The sequence below is a fragment of the Hylobates moloch genome, unplaced genomic scaffold (genome assembly GCF_009828535.3).
Source record: "Hylobates moloch isolate HMO894 unplaced genomic scaffold, HMol_V3 SCAFFOLD_16, whole genome shotgun sequence".
In the NCBI taxonomy this organism is placed as follows: Eukaryota; Metazoa; Chordata; class Mammalia; order Primates; family Hylobatidae; genus Hylobates; species Hylobates moloch.
In genome coordinates this window covers 39,689,017-39,708,647 of record NW_026652291.1, presented here as the reverse complement: position 1 = coordinate 39,708,647, position 19,631 = coordinate 39,689,017, and the positions used below count along the sequence as shown (strand labels likewise).

Below are 19,631 nucleotides of genomic sequence, written 5' to 3'. Positions count from 1 at the left end.
TTCATTCAATACATGTTGCCATGTTGAGAAGGCTGACATTTTTCTTACCGTATAGTAATTTCTCCATAAAGCCCTGGTACTTCAAAAATCCTGCATGATTTTGAATTGAGTGGCCAGTGCTAGGTTAGGATTTGGGTTTTTTCCTTGTTGAAAGACCTATTTCTGAGAGACTTGCCTGGAATTAAATTATTAGCATGGGCTCACTGAATGTGGGTAACAAACTCCTGCTTATTAATGACAAAGCAGTTACGAAAGATCTCACCAAGGCTTTCCTAGTTCTTCCACTCAAGTCTGATTTAGTTCTCAGCTGGGCACTTAACGAATTCATGCCTGTTGTGAAAGCCCTAATCCAGGATTTCGTTGTACCTAAATGAATAAGAGACTAGTTCCTTTTCTGTTCAAGCTTTAGGTGGTGGTTGTTGTTGTTGTTATATAGAGCCGATCCTGTTTACTGGGTTCCCTCTTTGTAAAGTTGAGAAGATGAACAGCCCCAGCTTCTAAGGGAGTTGAGAGTTAAAAGAGAAAAAAAGTCACATTTTTACAGCTACCGCATACAATGATTATTGTCATTATTATTTGGTTCTGAGAGAATACAGTCACTGTACATTCGGTGAGCAGGAAAAGTGTTGGAGTCTAAATGGTGCATCTAGAAGAGTCTCTTCTGCCTCAATGAGAGCAAATCTCTCAGGGGAAAAACACAAGTCCCCTTTGGCCGTAGCCAATTGCCTGATACTTCATTTGTGCTCTCAGGAGACTGTGCAGTAGGTTCCACAGACCTGTACAGAATAGACATGTGGCTTGAGGATTGGTGAAATTGACAACTTGGCTACAATACCCTAATTTATGTCAGATACAGACTGTATGGAATTTTTAAAGTGCACTGCTCAGAAAGGAGCACAAAGAATTTGCCTCTATACTTACTGGTTCCTAGCACCAGTCTCTCTCATGGACACGTGGAAAAGCTGTTCCAGGATCACAGGCCTTGGAAAGTTTGGGCTTTGAGTCCCTGGCTAGTCTTAACCTCCCTATTGATTTGCGTGAGAATTTCTGGCCCAGTAAGGAAATAGAACATAGTGAGTGCAGAGGCAGAAGACCCGGTTTTCAGTTTTGTTTTTCCTCATCATAGTGCCTACAAGCACGTAATATCCCTGTATTTCAGGTTCTTTAGAGAAAAAGCAACAGTTCTCATTGAAGATCACTGACTGAAATTCAGAATATCTGGCTTCTGATTTTGATATTGTCATTAAATGGGGACAGGCCAAACAGTTTTCTCAGAACTTCATTTTCTTCATAAGTGAAATGAATTGGTTGGATTTATTCAGGGTTTGCAAATTTGGTTGACTAGTTCAGTTTCACATGTCTCAAGGGAGTAGCTTCTACTCAGCCTCAGCTGATTGTTGTTCTAAGGACATAATGTGGACAGATATTTCTGTTTTTCCAGACAAGCAAAATGTGGATCTTTCTGTGCAAAATCTTCAGATTTTGAAGTATCAGCAACTAATTAAAAAATGTATAAAACACTAAGGGGTCCAAATAAATATCTGTGGCTCCTTTGGGCCCATGGCCCATTGGCCCATTAGTTTATAACCTCTGGACTAGATTGGGAAAGCTCTTTTCTAACTTCAAGATTATATCTCTAGCTAAAAATGGATCTACCATTCGATCCAGCAATCCCACTACTGGGTATCTGCCCGAAGGAAAAGAAGTCATTATATGAAAAATACACTTGGACACATACGTTTATAGCAGTTCACAATTCATAATTGCAAAGATGTGGAACCAACTTAAGTGCCCATCGACTAATGAGTGGATGAAGAAATTGTAGTATATATACACCATGGAATACTACTTAGCCATTAAAAGGAACAAAATAATGTCTTTTGCAGCAACTTGGATGGAGCTGGAGGCCATTATTCTAAGTGAAATAACACAGGAGTGGAAAACGATATAGTCTCACTTAAAAGTGGGAGCTAAGTTATTCCCCTACATTGAAAATTATTCCCCTTCATTGAAAGAATGTAGGGGAATAACTTTCATCTCCTGATTCTTCAAGTTGTCGATTAGTACGGAAAGGCATACAGAGTGATATAATGGACTTTAGAGACTCAGAAAGAGGAGGGTGGGAGGGGAGCTAGGGATAAAAAACTACATATTAGGTACAATGTACACTACTTGAGTGATGAATCCACTAAAATTTCAGAATTCATCACTATATAATTCATCCATGTAACAATAAACCACTGGACCCTAAAAGCTATTGAGGTAAAAATGAAAGCAAATTGATATGTGTGGCAAATATAAATTATGCATCAGGTCGGTTAGTATAAAAGTATAAAGAAAAAATTTAAAATATATTTTGGGTACATTGGGTTAAATAACATCATTAAAATTACCCATTAAAATTTTTTAAAAGTGAAGATTATATCTCTGGAAAGGATTGGTAAGAGTAACAGCTGCATAATGCTTTCAAGTTCAGTTGCTGCACGTGTCCCAGTTCCTTAGAAATACCTGCTTAGCTGGCTGTCATCCTGGGCTCAGAATAGCCCGTTCATAGCATATTCATAGCATATTCATAACAATATGCTATGAAGCTCATAGGCTGGGCCCCTCTCAGACTTGGCCTTGAGTACCTCAAATGTGTAACAACGGTTAGGTAACTTCTAAGTTCTCTTCCAGCCCTAAATTTCTAAGAAGGTCATGGTAGAGCCTGAGATTGTTAACAAGGTCATATGTGGTGCCAGGGTGCAGCTGCCTGGATTAGGAACATGGGTGGCTGGATCTGGTTGCAAGAGGAACAAGGGTCATTTTGTTAGAGCAGCTGACTATGTCTTTTTCTAGACCTCAGTTAAAATAGAGTAACTTAATTCCTGACCTAATTAACAGGCTGTTCAAACTCACCTGTTTATACTTAGAAACTCCTTTTGTTGTTGTTTTCTTTCCCACCTTTTGTTTCCTGGTAAAGTTTCATTCATAGAATCACAGCTTTGTTTCAGCTAAACTAAGAGAAGAGGGATTTGTGGGCATAAAAGCCAAGAGAACTGAGATGTCAGCCACTATGGCTCAGATCGGACTTTCCCATACCATTCAGGAAATCAAAAGAAGTGTGAATGAGTACCCACCATGATGAGTCCCATCTAGTCTATTTCATTATTTTTTAAGTGATATTCACAAACACTGGAATTTGTTCGCAAACAGACGGCGCAATTGATTGTCACATAGTGGCGGGTCACACCACCAAGAATGAGAACATCTTCCAGGTGTTAAGTTTAAAGAACAAGGGGTTTGAAATCAGCTCTAATTTCAAGTTTTGGCTTCACACCTTTTGAACATCAACAGGTTCTAACAAGTTATGCTCTTTTAAGAAACTCCTGTTGGTAGTTCAAATGACCAGAATTCTGTAAGTCAGTTAATTGGGAAGCTGTGCCCACTGCTTGTTTCTGTAAGTTTTATTGAAACATAACCACACCCATTCACTTATATATTGACTGTGGCCACTTTGGGGGCTACAACAGCACACTTGAGTAGTTACCACAAAGCCTAAATGTACGGCCTACAAAGCCTAAAATATTTACTATCTGGCCTTTTACAAAAGTTGTTTGCTGACCGCTGCTATAAGTAGTCCTGTCTTTTAGATTCAAATGGATAATCCAAAAAGGCCCAATGTCACAAAACACTGAGTCATCAGAGAAAAATTTGATAGTGGCGGTAGTATATTAGGGCCTCTGCTAATCTGTATGGTGCCGTTGTGAAAATTGGATAAAGATGCTCCTAAGACAGTTGTTGTAATCTATTGATTTTTAACAAAATCAATAAAACTCTTACTGCCATCCACCAGAAAATTGCTCAATAAATATACAAATCATCGTCTACAATATGAATTGCACTCCCCTGTGCAACCACATGCAGGAGTTTCACTACTGTAGTGTGATCTGGTATAAAGAACACTGTACTTTTTTTAGACTTAAGTTCTGCTTCTGGCTCTGAAACTGACCTGCTGATATCTTGGGCAAACTACATAATGTGCCTAGGCCTCGGCTTTTCTTACCTTTAAAATAGAGGTAGCTTCTAGTTGTTGTTTTGAGAAATAACAGACATAAAATTGCTTTGTAAAGGCTATCAGCTCTGCAAAAGCAATCTCCAATCATGTTTTGGAAAATTTCTATAGTTCTAGAACTATAATAGGTCCTGAAGAGAATGAAATCAGTTTAAGGAGCTTACAGTCTAACTAGAAAGTTGTGCACATATGAACTGCACTAGGAAGTTAGAATCTAACATAAAAAGTTATGCACATTTTAACTAATTGGAGCATTAGTCATACTGCTTCACACTTACTGACCTACTTTGTGCCATACCTACTAACCAATTAACAGGTGCTATCTTATGTATGATCTTCACACCACCCTATCAGGTAGATATTATCCCCATCTTACAGATACGGAAAAAATAATAGCTGGCATTTATTCATTTACTATGTTCCAGACACTATTCTAAAGTTATTTACATATTTTAATTCATTTCATCTTCACAATACCCTATGAGATATGTACTATTATTCTCATTTTTCAGATGAGGAAATTTGTTCACAGAATTTAAATAAGTGCTTTCCCAACTTTTTTACATAGAAAATTCTATTTATTTGGCATTCTGGGATAAATGAGGGGATTTGGGAAATAGGGCTCAGTGAAAAATTCAGTACACCTCTTGATAATTTGAGACGATTCAGTAGAGCATCAGGAAAAGTGTATGTGATGTGGTCATCTCAGGTTGCTCTCTGCCAATGGGTACTAAGTGTAAAGTATACAAAATAACATTATAACAAGCCTCATGGAGTCATACAAATAGCGTTTCAATGTAACCAGTATAATGTTGAAGAGTTAATGGCAATTGCTTTAAATATTGTATCATTATAAAAAATTTACAACCAACTGCATTTTATGGTACACCTTCAACCTATCTGTTGTTGGGAAGCTATGGGTTAAATTACAAGGCAAATTCAGGACTATGTGTTTCTGAAGTCTGTTCTTCCAGCCTGTAAACAGTCTTGCCCTTCTGCAGTGAAAAGCCAAACTGCATGACCCAGACTCCATTTATCCTTACAGTACTGATTCTTTGATCATCCAGACTCACTCTAAGGGTAACTTCTTTGTTAACCATGGTCTTTAATCTTGTCCCCCTACCCCATTCTCAATCAGTTTTGAATCTAGCATCCCATACTTCTTTCTACTCACTCTCTACCCATATCCATAACTGGAAATAGATGGGCACGTGGGCCAAGTGAAAATTTTTTGAGTTGATAGCAGACTACCCCTGGGCTCTGGAGTCATCTGCTTGGTCACACTCTCCCTGTGGACTTCTGCTTATCTGCATCCACCGGAAGGTGAGCCCTGAAAGAGTGTCCACTCCCAGCTCAGCCAGTTGTGTTTACACAGAGACACTAAATTGTAGTAAGTGGCTACTTAAGCTATCATTTTCCCAGCCCCTAAGTGCAGGAGGAAATCCACGTGTGATTCAATGCACCTTCTGTGCTTAACAAGATACGTCTCAGAGCGGAAACAGTTTCCCTGTCTGTGCTTCAGAGAACCCACTGTCTCATGCAGGTTAATATTCTGTGGCTGAATTTGACCTTAGAATTATTTATGTACATGAGAGCACAGTGTTTTAATATGAAGTCTGATACTGCTTGTGTTTTACCCAATTATGGCTTGTGTAATTCCAAGCCCACTTGCATCTGAATTTCACTCCAGGCTTCTGCAGGGTAGAGAATGCTGAAGGAAGTAGAAGGAATACACAGATGGTATTTTTTTCATTGCTTTGTCTGGCTAGCTGAATGGCTGGTGTGCTGGTGGTGATATGTGGCAGGACATCTGGGGCAAGGTTAGTGACCCATTAAGGTGTCCTGAGCTCTGATTAGAGAGAACTTGGAGCCAGCAGAGCTATCAACAATCAGTTTCTTTTTGATTAAGATGCTGCCTCTTAACTCCTGGAGGCCATTTTACCCCTCCCACCTTCAGGAAAAGAAAGAATTAAAGCCTTAGGTCATCGCTTAGTAGAAGCCCCAGGAGCTGTCTAGACCAGAAAGGGCCTCTCTTAGCCTCTCTCAGTAGCTGTTCCATTATCAGGTTCCTCTACTGACAGGTAAGCTAAAATGGCTCTCCCAGGAGCCGCTACTCAAAGAAGAGTGAAGATGCTTAAGAAAGCTCATTAGTGAATTAGGGAGGTCAGGAAAAATAAGGTTATTAGTATGGCCATTTTGGCTGTTGCAAGGGTGTGTGTGTGTGTGTGTGTGTGTGTGTGTGTGTGTGTGTAAGAAAAGAGTTCTGTTTTGTCATTGCGATTCAGTCTGATGTATCTCAGTAAGCTTTAGTCTGTGAGCTCCTCAGCTGCATCTCCTTAAAGACAAAAAGCATACCTTATTGTATTCCTAGTGCATGCACAGTGACTGGTACATAGTAAGTGGTTGAGAATGTACTGCGCTGAAATAATTACAGATTCAAAGATGCAGTGTCTCAGATTTGCTTCAAAGTAATATGAGTGGGAGGAGGAATTGAGTGTAAGTATAGATGAAACAAGATGGATCATGAGATGAAAACTTTTTAATCTGAGTGATATGTTGTAGGGATTTGTTACTATTTTTTCTAGTTTTGCGTTTGTTAAATGTTTTCCACAATAAGAAGTTTTTTTATTAATATCTGTATTAAGTATAACAAAATGTTGAAGGATATGGCAAAGACTGGACTAGTGCTCTCCAAACAGTCTCATCTTTTTGCTAAGCACATAGCTGGGTTGCATTTTGTAGTCAGGCCATGGAATTAAAGTTCTGGCCGATAGAATGTGGACAGAACTGATGTAAGCCTCTTCCAAGTGTGACCATTATTCTGAATGATCCTGTAAGCATTCTCTCTTCACTTGCCTCCAGTCTGGATGTAGGAAATCAGTGAAAAGCTCCAAGTTCCTAGGCAATGAAAGAGCCTAGATGCCTGAATGATTACATGGAGCAGAACCATCTCTCTCTTCTACTGATGAATCTATAATAGACTATAAGGTGACTGAGATAAGCCTTTGTTGTTGTTGTTGTTGTTGTTGTTGTAAGTACAGTATTGAATTGCCCATAATCTTGCAAACCAGGTTTTCAGCCTACCTGTTTCAGACATGGGAGGAGACTCTCAGTAGTTATTTGACGTTTTAGAGAATCCAGAGCTATAATTAAATACCTCTGAAGATGATGATAATAACAAAACTAGCATCTTTTGAATAGCCACTATATGTCAGGCACTGTTTTAAGTGCTTTCTATGTATTAACTAATTTCACTTTCACAACAACCCTATGAGGGAGAAACTAGTATTGTTCTAATTTTATAGAGGAAGAAACTGGGAGACTAAATAACTTGCCTAAGTCAAACAAATTGTAAGTGGCAACGTCCAGATTCAGATCCAGGAAGTTTGCCTCCCAAGCTCTGCCTCCACCAGCCCACAATACTTCCTCAATATTTTGGACTTTGCCATGTGAGTTGAGTCCTGGCATAAAGCAATATCTGAGCACATAATGTCACCTACAGAAGCAGTGCTGGACTCCCATTCTAGGGATGAGTACACAAAATGGGAAAAGATCCAAAGTCTGCTGTTCCACTGCCCCCGTAAAGGGCGTTCTAGTGAGCAGAGTTTAACAATGGTATGATCCAAGATAAAACTAAGTGTCAGTGCTTCGTACACTCTGACTGATTCTTCTTTTATTCAGTTTTCTTCCACTCAACCTTGGCTTCTCCTGCATTTGCCACAGGGGGGAAATATTTGTCATCTGTTTTACCTGTATCTGCCACTCTTCTACACCCCCTTCCTCACCCACCCTTCATGACCCCGTCTCCCGGATCCCAACCCAGAGCCTATTTCTCTCCTTTTTCAAGCAACTCAGAGCACATATTAGGGCAGAGAGTCATATCAGTGCTCATAAAACCTCCAAATGACAACAGTGGTTAATTACTCCCTTGCTTTTTGACCTCACTTGCCTGCTGCAGACACTATCTTCAACAGCCAGGAGAGCTGAGGAGGGGCCACCATCAAGCTTTTTGCCAGTGCACTACCTAGGACAGAATTTTTCAAACTGCATTCCATGGAGAGGCTATGAGAACCATCTGAGAAGATGGGAGAAGATACATAAACATTGAATGAATGGGGCTCTACATCCCCCAACTCCACTTCTGTCATGGCCGTTCCACTTTATCTGCTTCATGTTAGATTGCATTGGAGAATTGTTCCATCCTTGAAAGAGAGAAATAAATCCCTTATTTTGGAAGATCCTTTGGGTCGCCAAACCTTTGAGCCCCTTTATTTCTTGAACCTCTCAATGTCCACCATTCCTGCCCACCAGGAGCAGAGGTAGGAAAGACCAGCCCAGCAGACACTCCCAACTCCTAACAGCCCACTTTCTATGTTCCAGAGCCAAGGAGAATTATAGCAAAGCAGAACTCATGGATGGAGTAAGGGGCTGTGGGTTGCTGCTTCCCCCACAAGTCCTACAGTTCTGAATCGTACCTATCCTTGCATAGCGTAGATTTTTAAATGGACATGATCTGACTGGATGGATGATCCAATCTCTGTTACTCTAGATCATTCTGGAGGGGAGAGGGGGGATGGGACTGGCCTTAGATCTCAGAATGGCCACAATATTCATTCTTCAACATGCAGAGAGGCAATTTGGCATAGACATTAAGAATATGAGGTCTAGAATCAGACTCTGGCTTCAAATCCTGGCTCTGCCACTTCAAACTATGTGACCTTATTCTTGTAAATATGAATACCCTTGCAATGATAATAATGTTTCTGTCATGAGGATTAAATAAGTTAATACATGTAAAATACTTGGTTACTTGGTGCCTGGCATGTTAGTGTCAGTAAACATTAGCAAACGTTAGCCCTCATTATTGTTGTTACCCTGTTCAAACACCTTCCTCTGACTCTTCCAAGCAGTATTCATTATTCTCTTCTGCACTTTTTAGCAGTTTGCTCAATAAAGCAGATTCTTTGAAATCAGGATACATAGATATCATAAATTAAGTCCTTACTCCCATCACAGCACTTGTGGTTACATATCTGTCTCTCTTAACATCTGGCTCCTTGGGGAAATGTCCCATATTTTATTCACCTTTCTATCCCAAGGACCTGGTGTATTATAAGTGCTCACTGCAGTTTGATTGAATGAATGAGCAGCATTGGCATTTGTCTGAAGTTGGGAGAATCTTGACCATTTCCTCCTGGCCTTCCTATCTGCTTTGCATCCCAAAGGCTCAGCACCTTTCTCTGTCCCAACAGGAGGATGAGGTGAAGAGTCTGGGCTGGGTCCAGGGCATCTCTCCTAGGCTTGGCTGTGAGGCTATGGGAATTCAGGGCACACAGAAGAAAATAACATTTGTTGGGCTCTTTATAACACTTGATTCTCACAGCAGTTTAGTGGAGGTATATTCTTGGCCCCATTTTTACACATGAAGAAACTGAGTTTAACAATTTTCACAAGGTCATATCTGCCTGAGGCGGAATTCAAGCCTGAGTCTGCCTCCTCAGCTTGTGCTCTTTCCACTCGCTGGCTCCCACTGAAGCAAGTCAAGATCTGCACCCCATCCCACCTCCCTGTTCCATCCCACCTCTCTTCTCTCCTTGGTCTTATCTTTGTTCTTCCATATTAGCCTTCTAATATTATTTTCCTTCCTGAGTTGGCTTATTTATCACTTGGCCATGTCTTCTTATTAATATAACCAGAGCTTAAACATTATGCATCCCTACTGCCTCGTTTGCCAGCGTGGTGCTGAACACTTACGAGCTTTGCAATTAGACTGAGCTCAAAGGGGCCATAACATCTGCATCTTCATGGAGAAAGCTGCTTTCATAGGGAAATGGGGTGGAGAGGAAAGGATGCGAGATGGGCAGTACAGGGCGGTGTGCAGCATATGCATGGTAAAGGAGGGACTGAGGTGGGGAGCAGAGTAAAAACACCACCAGGAGCTACTCCCTTGCTACTCAGCCTTAATTCAACATTGCCCTGCTGGTGACTTGGAGCTATGAGCCTCCAGGAAAATCCTCAGGTTATTTCTAACAGAACCCCCTTCCATCTTATTCCTATGGCTAATATCAACAACAACATCAATAGTAACCCTTCACTTACTGAGCACCTACTATGTGCTTTACACACATTTAATCCATGCAGCAATCCCGTGAGCTAGATGCTAATATACTCCATTTTATAGATGACGAAGCTGTACTTCGGAGAGTTTAAGTAACTGTTCAAGCTCACACAACTAGAAAGTGACATAACAAAGAGAAATGGTAGAAAGGCCTGAAAAGGAAGAGGAGTTGGAGTGAGGGGCAGTTGACATCAGAGTAGGCCTCTTTAACCTGTTCCTGTTTGAGCAGCTGCCCAAGTGAGCTGGCAGAGTATGGGAACAACTGAAAGCCCCCCTCCCAGCAGCTCACCTCATGGCGTACCTGGGAAAGAAGGATCCTTGGGCCCCAAAGGTTGATGCTCTCATCTCTTCCAAGGAGACTTCCAAACTAGCAGAGGTTGTTCAGGGACCAGGGGCACTTTATCCTCAGGAAGAGGATAAAGACCATCCTGCTTTATACTTCCTGGACCGAGACACTTTACCTTTCCAGTGGATACCACAAGAGCCCCTCTAAAACGATGTCTGCCCAGCTGATTGATTGTTCTCTCCCAAGACTGTTCTTTTCTATTGGCTTTCGCCCCTCTTTTCCTTCTTTAGCGTCTCATTTCAATCTTGTGGCTTCCTGGGCCCAAGCCTTTGAAATCAATTTGGAGCCCCTCTAACAAGTGTTCCAAGACAGTTCCCTCTGAGTTGTGACGCAAAGCCAATTCTTAAGAAAACCAGGCTATTGGATTTTATTTGTTCATATACTTTTTTTCTTTTTTAAATTTTAGCTTATCTGAAATTTTGTCAGTTACCCTGGAGGTGGTCCCTCCTTCTAAGGGTCTCCCAGAACCCAACACTGGTCTAATTCCGATATTTGGGCTAAGCCGTGTAGCTCAGGAAAGCCTATCCCAAGCATCTTGTGGAAGCAGCCCTCAATAAAAAAGTAAAAAGCTTTGACAGAACAATTGGCCTTTTTTTTTTCATGCTTAAAACCTCAATTGATTGATGTGGTTAAATAATGCAGAGCCAAGTATTAATAAGGCTGTAGGTGAGACAGGTTGTGCTCAGTGGCTCAGAGCTTCTCACACTGTTCCCCTCCTTTTCTTCTCTCTCCCTTGTTTCTCTTTCTTCCAATACAAATAAGTTGGTAATTGGCAATTCCCACTGCCAGTGTATATGCTCGATGAGCAGCAAAGTATTGCTCATTGGATTCTTTCTGTAATGTTACCAAGGAACACAGTGGTAGCTGGAAGGACCTTAGAGACTATTTATTCAACAAATACTTATTGTGCACGTATTATTTTCCAGACACTGTTCTGAGTCTTAAAGCAGAAGACCGAAAAAGTTTCTACCTTCATGGAGCTCATGATCAAGTAGGGAGACAGACAATGCATAAATCTATGAAATTTATAGTATGTGAAACAATAAGAATTGCTAATGAGACAGAAGAGTATAAAGAGTGCTACCAAGGGTTAATATTTTAAATAGGGTGGTCAGAGAAGCTCTCACTTAGAAGGTGGCATGTTAGCAAAGAGCTGAAGGAGACGAGGGTGAGGAATATAGCTAGCTAGGGGAAGAGCATTACATGCAGAGGGAACGGCAAACACAAAGGACCTGAGGCAGGAGCATGGCTGTTCAGAGAATAGCAAGGAGGCTGGTGTGACCAGAGAGGAGAGAAGCAGGAGACAAGGTGAGAGGTCATGAAGGTCTGGATAGTATAGAGCCTTGCAGACCATCATTAGGACTTAACCCAAATGAAATGAGAAGTTTTTGAATGGTTTGGAGCAGTGGATTGACATAATCTGACTTATGTAATAAAAGTGATTATGCTGGTGACTGCCTTGAGAATAACTTAGAGGTAAACACAGGGGGACTAGTTAGGAGATACTGCACTCATCTGGAAGGGTGATAAAGCTTAGGTATTAAGAGCAGAGTCCCTGAAGCCAGACTGCCTGGATTCAAATCTCAGCTATGCCCTTATTAGCAGCATCACCTTGGGCAAACATGTCAACCAATCTCTTTGTCTCTGTTTCTTCATCCGTTGAATGGAGAAAATAATTGTACCCACCTCATAGGGTTTTTGTAATGATTTAATGAGTTAATAAATGTGTAACACTTAGAACACAGGGTTGTTGTGAGGAGTTGAAACACAGACTAGTACATAGCAAAGGCCGTTTGTGTGTTTGGTGTTATTATTATCGTTATTATTGTTGTCTGAATAAGAGATGATAGTGTGTCAGGCCAGAGCAGTAATAGTGGGAGAAAAGTGGTCATATTTGAGGAATGTTTTGAAGGTAGAGCCAATAGGATTTGCTGACAGATTGGATGTGTGGAATGAAAAGAGAGGGGTCTAAATGCACCACGTTCATATTACAGTTGAGGAAACTGAGCACTGCTAAGGCCACCATTGTAACAAATAAGTCTTAAGGAGTACTTGTTGCTAAACATGAACAGAAATCAAAATTAAAGAACAAGGCCACTCATGGTCTAACATACAAATTCCTATGTAATCCACTATTTTCATTTTAATATATTCCCTTCAGTTCTTTTTTTATGCATGCATGATTTTTTAAAATCGACTTTATTTTTCAGCTTTATTGAGGTAGAATTAACGAATAAAAATTGTATATATTTAAGGCTGACTAATATTCCATTGTTTATGTATTTTTTGTATATACTACATTTTCTTTTACCATTTACTTACGTTGATTCCATATCTTGGCTATTGTGAATAATGCTGCTGTGAATTTCTGCACAGCAAAGGAAACAATCAACAAAATGAACAAAACGAAAAGGCAACCTACGGAGTGGGAGAAAATATTTGCAAACCATGAATCTGACAGAGAGCTAATATCCAAAATACATAAGAAACTCATATGACTCAAAAAACAAATAGCCCAATTTAAAAATGGACACAGGACGTTTTCCAAACAAGACATACAAATGGCCAACAGATATATGAAAAGGTGCTCAGCGTCACTAATCGTCGGGGAAATGCAAATCAAAACCACAATGAGATATCATCTCACACCTTTTAAGGGGACTGTGATCAAAAAAGTAAACCATAAGTGTTGGTGTGGATGTGGAGAAAAGGAAACCCTTGTACACTGGGAATGCAAATTGGTACAGCACTTACGGAAAACAGTATGGAGGTTCCTCAAAAAATTAAAAATAGAACCGCCATATAATCTAGCAATCCCATTTCTAGGTGTATTTCCAAAGGAAATGAAATCAATATCTTGAGATATCAGCATTCTCATGATCATTGCAGCATTATTCATATCATGCATGATTTGTAAGTAATTATAATTGCATCAACATAATGTTATATTCTACAAAAGATAAATATGTGGCACTTCTTGACTCTAGCAAGGCTCATTGGTTAAATGTTAAAGAAATTAATGTGATTAATACCATTTATACTCCAGGATATAAGCAAGGCACAGAATTCCCCATTTTGAGATGAAAAAGCATACAATCCTTTTATCAAGTGAGCCCATATAGATTGGTAAGTACATCACATCTTATTTCAAGGAGATCACAGTCTTATGCAGGCAGATCAAATCACTATAATTGAGGGTTATACTGGAGATATATATATATATATGTACAAGTTACCTTGGAAGCACCATGGAACATACACTTAACTCTGCTTATAGGAATAGGGAGGCTTCCAAAGAGAAGAGACATCTAGACAGATGAAGCTTATTTTCCACACCTCTTATTTTATTTTATTTTATTTTATTTTTAAGTTCCAGGGTACATGTGCAGGATGTGCAGGTTAGTTGCTTAGGTAAACGTGTGCCATAGTGATTTGCTGTAGCTATCAACCCATCACTTAAATATTAAGCCTAGCATGCATTAGCTGTTTTTCCTGATACTCTCCCTCTCCCCACACCATTGCCCCACCAACAGGCCCCAGTGTGTGTTGTTTCCCTCCCTGTGTCCGTGTGTTCTCATTGTTCAGCTCTTATGAGTAAGAACATGCAGTGTTTGTTTTTCTGTTCCTGTGTTAGTTTGCTGAGGATAATGGCTTCCAGCTCCATCCATGTCCCTGCAAAGGACATGATCTCATTCCTTTTTATGGCTGCATAGTATTCCATGGTGTACATGTACCACATTTTCTTTATCCAGTCTATCACTAATGGGCATTTGGGTTGATTCCATGTCTTTGCTATTGTGAATAGTGCTGCAATCATCATATGCGTGCATGTATCTTTATAACAGAATGATTGATATTCCTTTGGGTATATACCCAGTAATGGGATTGCTGGGTCAAATGATTATTTCTGGATCTAGGTCTCTGAGGAATCTCCACACTGTCTTCCACAATAGTTGAACTAATTTACATTCCCAACAACAGTGTAAAAGCATTCCTATCTCTCCACAGCCTCTCCAGCATCTGTTGTTTCTTGACTTTTTAGTAATTGCCATTCTGATTGGTGTGAGATGGTATGTCATTGTGGTTTTGATTTGCATTTCTCTAATGATCAGTGATGTTGAGCTTTTTTTTTTCATATGTTTGTTGGCCACATAAATATGTCTCCTTTTGGAAGTATCTGTTATGTCCTTAGCCCACTTTTTAATGGGGTTGGTTTTTTTCTGTAAACTTGTTTAAGTTCCTTGTAGACTGGAAATTAGACCTTTGTCAGATGGATAGGTTGCAAAAATTTTCTCCCATTTTGTAGGTTGTCTCTTTGCTCTGATGACAGTTTCTTTTGCTGTGCAGAGCTTTTTAATTTAATTAGATCCCATTGGTCAATTTTTGCTTTTGTTGCAATTGCTTTTGATGTTTCCATCATTAAATCTTTGCCTGTGCCTATGTCCTCAATGGTATTGCCTAGATTTTCTTCTAGGGTTTTTATAATTTTGGGTTTTACATTTAAGTCTTTAATCCATCTTGAGTTAATGTTTGTATAAGGTGTAAGAAAGGGGTCCAGTTTTTGTTTTCTACATATGGCTAGCCAGTTCTCCCACCAACATTTATTAAATGGGGAATCTTTTCCCTATTGCTTGTTTTTGTCAGGTTTGTTGAAGATCACATGGTTGTAGATGTGCGGTCTTATTTCTGAGTTCTCTATTCTGTTCCATTGGTCCATGGTCTGTTTTTGTACCAGCACCAGCTGTTTTATACCAGCACCATGATGTTTTGGCTACTGTGGCCAAAACTACTACTACTGTAGCCAAATACTACTGTAGGTATAGTATAGTTTGAAGTCGGGTAGCATGATGCCCACAGCTTTGTTGTTTTTACTTAGGATTGTTTTGGCTCTATGGGCTCTTTTTTGGTTCCATATGAAATTTAAAATAGCTTTTTCTAATTCTGTGAAGGATGTCAATAGTAGTTTGATGGGAATAGCATTGAATCTATAAATTACTTTGGGCAGTATGGCCATTTTCATGATATTGATTCTTCTATGCATGAGCAATTTTCCATACCCTTTAGATAGGGCACAGATGAGACTTAGCTCAATTGGCTTTAACCACACTGGCCAATGACTTGTATTGCTGATTGTTCTGGCTGCCTTTCTTACTAGACTATGTGTGTATCTCTGATTCCAGCACTATCCAGATGCCTGACACATGGTATCTGCTCCTTTAATGTTTATTGTGTAAGTGCAGCATATCTGAAAAAAAGTGATCTGAACAGTGGCAGATGAAGAAACCACACAGCACACTGGCCTTGTAAATCATTTTGGGGGGGTCAACTAATATTTTTACTGATTTTCAGAAAGACCATGTTTCTCACCTAAAATCTTGGTAATGGAGGGTCAGAAGATGGAAGCCATTTTTGGTATTTCAAGTAGAAATAATTTAATATGGAGTCTGGCTTAGACAAACATTGGATAAGCTGGGGGAGTGAAGGTCAGGAAGCCACTGCTATAGGTTAAAAAATTGAAACATGCTGGGATCTCAAAGAAGCCACTTCAGTCTCAGCTTCTTGCACTACCAAAGCAGGTGATTTGCAGAATCTTACCCAAAAATCAATGCAAACCTCAGTTCTGCCATCTGCCTATATATTTGCCCCCAGTTGCCACCAGAGAAATATGACATCTCTTCTGCCTTAAATCTCAAATATGTGCTTCTTAATGGCAGAATATAACTCAGTACCGTATAGGAAGAGAGATCCTCAGAAATGTAGTTCCAGACTTCTCTCCTGAAATGCAGAGATTTTAGGAGAGGGGTGGGGGGTGATAAATGCTAAATTAACAACAAATCGTCTAGCACAGATGACCTCCCCCAAGTCTTATCTGTGAGAAGAAAGGCTTGCACAGCTCTGGTAACATTGAGCTTTACTTACCCCACCTCTAGGAAGCTGTCATATTCACTTGAAACATCTTCCTGTAGGAGCCGTGCAACACTACTTAGAACATTTCCATTCAACCACATCTTAAAAACCCACCATTTAGTAAGCAGGCCCAGGTAGTGTGGGGTAGTGGAAAGAACTCCAGTTTTGGGGGCAGACATACTGAGTGTTAATCTCAGCTGTACTCCTTATTAGCCATGTGAACTTAAGCAGTTATTTAATCCTTCTGGGAAAAAGTGATTATAAAATAATCAGAGCTATATAAAATATGTATAAAAGAATGTTCATAACAGTATTTTAAAATACCAAGTTCATTTAAAAATTGTGATGCATCCATATGAAACAATATCATGCACCCTCTTAAAATTACCTTGTGGAAGAATAGCGTTGACGTGGGAAGATGTTCATGATATGGGGAGAAATGAGAAAAACAAGTTAAAAGACAGTATGAACACTGCAATTCAGCTTTTATAAAAGCAACTATAAAACTACAAAAAGACTATGCCAAAATGTTGACAATAGTTATTTCTGAGGATAATGGGAATTAAAAGTGGTTTTTTGCAAATGTGTGTGATTTGCTGCATTATGTGTTACTTTTGTGAGTTTAAAAAAATTATATACAAATAAAAGCACCTGATAAGATTATTAAGAGAAATAAACTAGACAACATATGTGAAGGACCTAATAGACTTTCAATAAATGATAGTTCCTTTCCCCAATCACTTAAAAATAATTTTACTTCATTTTATATTTTGAATACATAATAGTCACATTCAATTTTTTTTGAGATGGAGTCTCGCTCTTGTCGCACAGGCTGGAGTGCAGTGACGCGATCTCGGCTCACTGCAACTTCCGCTTCCCCGGTTCAAGTGATTCTCCTGCCTTAGCCTCCCGAGTAGCTGGGACTACAGATGTGTGCCACCATGCCCGGCTAATTTTTTGTGTTTTTAGTAGAGACGGCGTTTCACCATGTTAGCCAGGATGGTCTCAATCTCCTGACCTTGTGATCCGCCAGCCTCAGCCTCCAAAAGTGCTGGGATTACAGGCATGAGCCACCATGCCCAGCCACATTCAAAATTTTTTAAATATAAAAGTGAAAGTTCTCCCTCCTGCCTCAGACCTCCAGCCACTCACTTCATTTTCCCACAGGCAACCAATGTTATTAGCTTCTTACATATCTTTTAGAGAAAATGTGTGCCTATATAAGCAAACATATAGTTATGTATTCTTTTACTCCTTTTTTACATAGATGGTAGTACAGCATATTATACTACCTTTTATGCCCCTTTGTATTTTTCTTTTATACTCCCTTTTTTGGTGATCTTTCTGTATCGATATATACAGAATTAGAATAAATAGCTGAACCATCATTTACTTAACCAGCCCCCTATTAGTGGACATTTAAGCCCAGTCATAGTGAAGGTAGCCTCAGATACAAGGATGACTTGTACTTTAGGAATGACTTCTCTGTCCCTGATCTCTTCTGGACCTGCAATCATCACCCTCTCCATAGGCTCCAGTCATATCTAGGCCTCAGCTTCTGAGCCTGAGGGGCTCCAAGAGACCAAGGCTGAGCTCAAACCCATACCTATTTATTTTTACCCATTTTGTTGGCAGTGACTGGGTCTGCCATGGTTCCAAAGATATCCTTGTGAAAGCTCTAAGAACCGATAAGCCGTGTGCCACGTGTTTAATGATGTTCCTTCTGTGAGGCTCTCTTTCTCTATCACTGTTTGATTCTGCACTGTTTTCTGCCCCTAGTCTTTTCTCTGGAGAAGTCAGTGCCCCGTGAATCCCAGAGTTCCCTCTCCTGCCTGAATCCTTTCCTCATCCTCTTTCCCATCTTGGAAGACCTGGAAACATAAGGACCACGTTGTTGTCCTCTAACCTCACCTGGGTGACAAATGGAGTATGGTGACAATGAGAAACCAGACCTGAAGGTGCAATGGTGACATGGATGGGGTGGTAGATGGATCTTCTGGGTGCTGACAGATGATTAGGAATACGGATGTGGGGATTAGCTGAGGAGAGCTTACCCTACAGTAAGTCTTCTGGATGGAGAATCTCTTTGGTGGTAGTTAAGGGAAAGTAGTTAGGACCTAAGCCAATAAGAATGACTTAATTTCTATCCTTATATTAAGCCTGTAAAGAAAGACTCTTTTGAGTAATTGGTTAATTTCTTAATTAAACTGATATGGATTGAATACCTATTACATGCAAAGCATTCTATTGGATGGTTCTGCAGTCTCTGTTTTATCGTTTTACACATTGTGGTTTTGCCTCTCTTTCTGGGGTCACTATTTCACGCAGACCCTTTCATTGCTATTGCCACAAACTTTTGTGGTCTTTCAAGGTCTGTGAGTTTTTTTCCCCAGACTTCATCCTGTCAGCCAGAGGGCAGGTTCTTAAAAGTCACAGTTTAAATCAGGTAGTCACAGAAGTCGATATCTGATTAGGATGGCACATAGTACATACTTAATCAATGCTGTCTAACTTAAACCGATCAGGGTCAATGAAAGCTCTTCTGTAAAACCACAAAGGGTGCCATGTGCCCTTACTCACTGGAGATAATGGCCTTGGGAACAATTATTAGCCTAATTTCTTTTTACATCAATGTAGATTTGATGTCTGGTAATATATGTGTTGTACCTTTAATGGCCTTTTAATGATGAAGAGGATCAAAAGCATTTTAGATGTGAACCTGCACCATTAGTCTCCATTTCAGAAATTCACAGTAATTACTGCAGCTGCTTCTCCAAGCCCTGCAAGAGCACTGAGTTCCTGTGAGTGTATCTGCACAGTTAATCACAATCAACACAGAATCAAGTCGATGTAGGTTCCAGGGGGTGGTTGCTGAAGGTGGAGAAGGACAGAGGGAGTGACACTGGAAAGGAGTGGAGGGCTGTGATTCAAGGCCTAATGTGTCAAGATCTCTCAGAACAGGGGTCCTTTCAGCCCTGGACCTCTCCTCATAGAGAGTTCCAGATTTAGAGTGAAATATAAGCTGTTATAATACCCTGTTGGATTCTACAAGTCATACTGGAAAAAACTAAAGATTCATAATTCTGCATACTACCGCATCACATTTATGAACGTTTGGTAGGGGCAGGGAAGAGTTTGGGGCATGTGACACAGGGTACACAGCTAGGGTAAGTAAGTGAATCTGGATAGGCAGAGTTTAGGGAAGG

General features: G+C 40.0%; 1 protein-coding gene across 1 annotated transcript in view; it reads left to right on the top strand.

Annotated features, from left to right (window-relative positions):
• The window catches only part of FUT8 (fucosyltransferase 8), a 369,304-nt gene that overhangs the window by 323,818 nt on the left and 25,855 nt on the right, over positions 1-19,631 (top strand). The gene's annotated exons all lie outside the window — the stretch shown is intronic.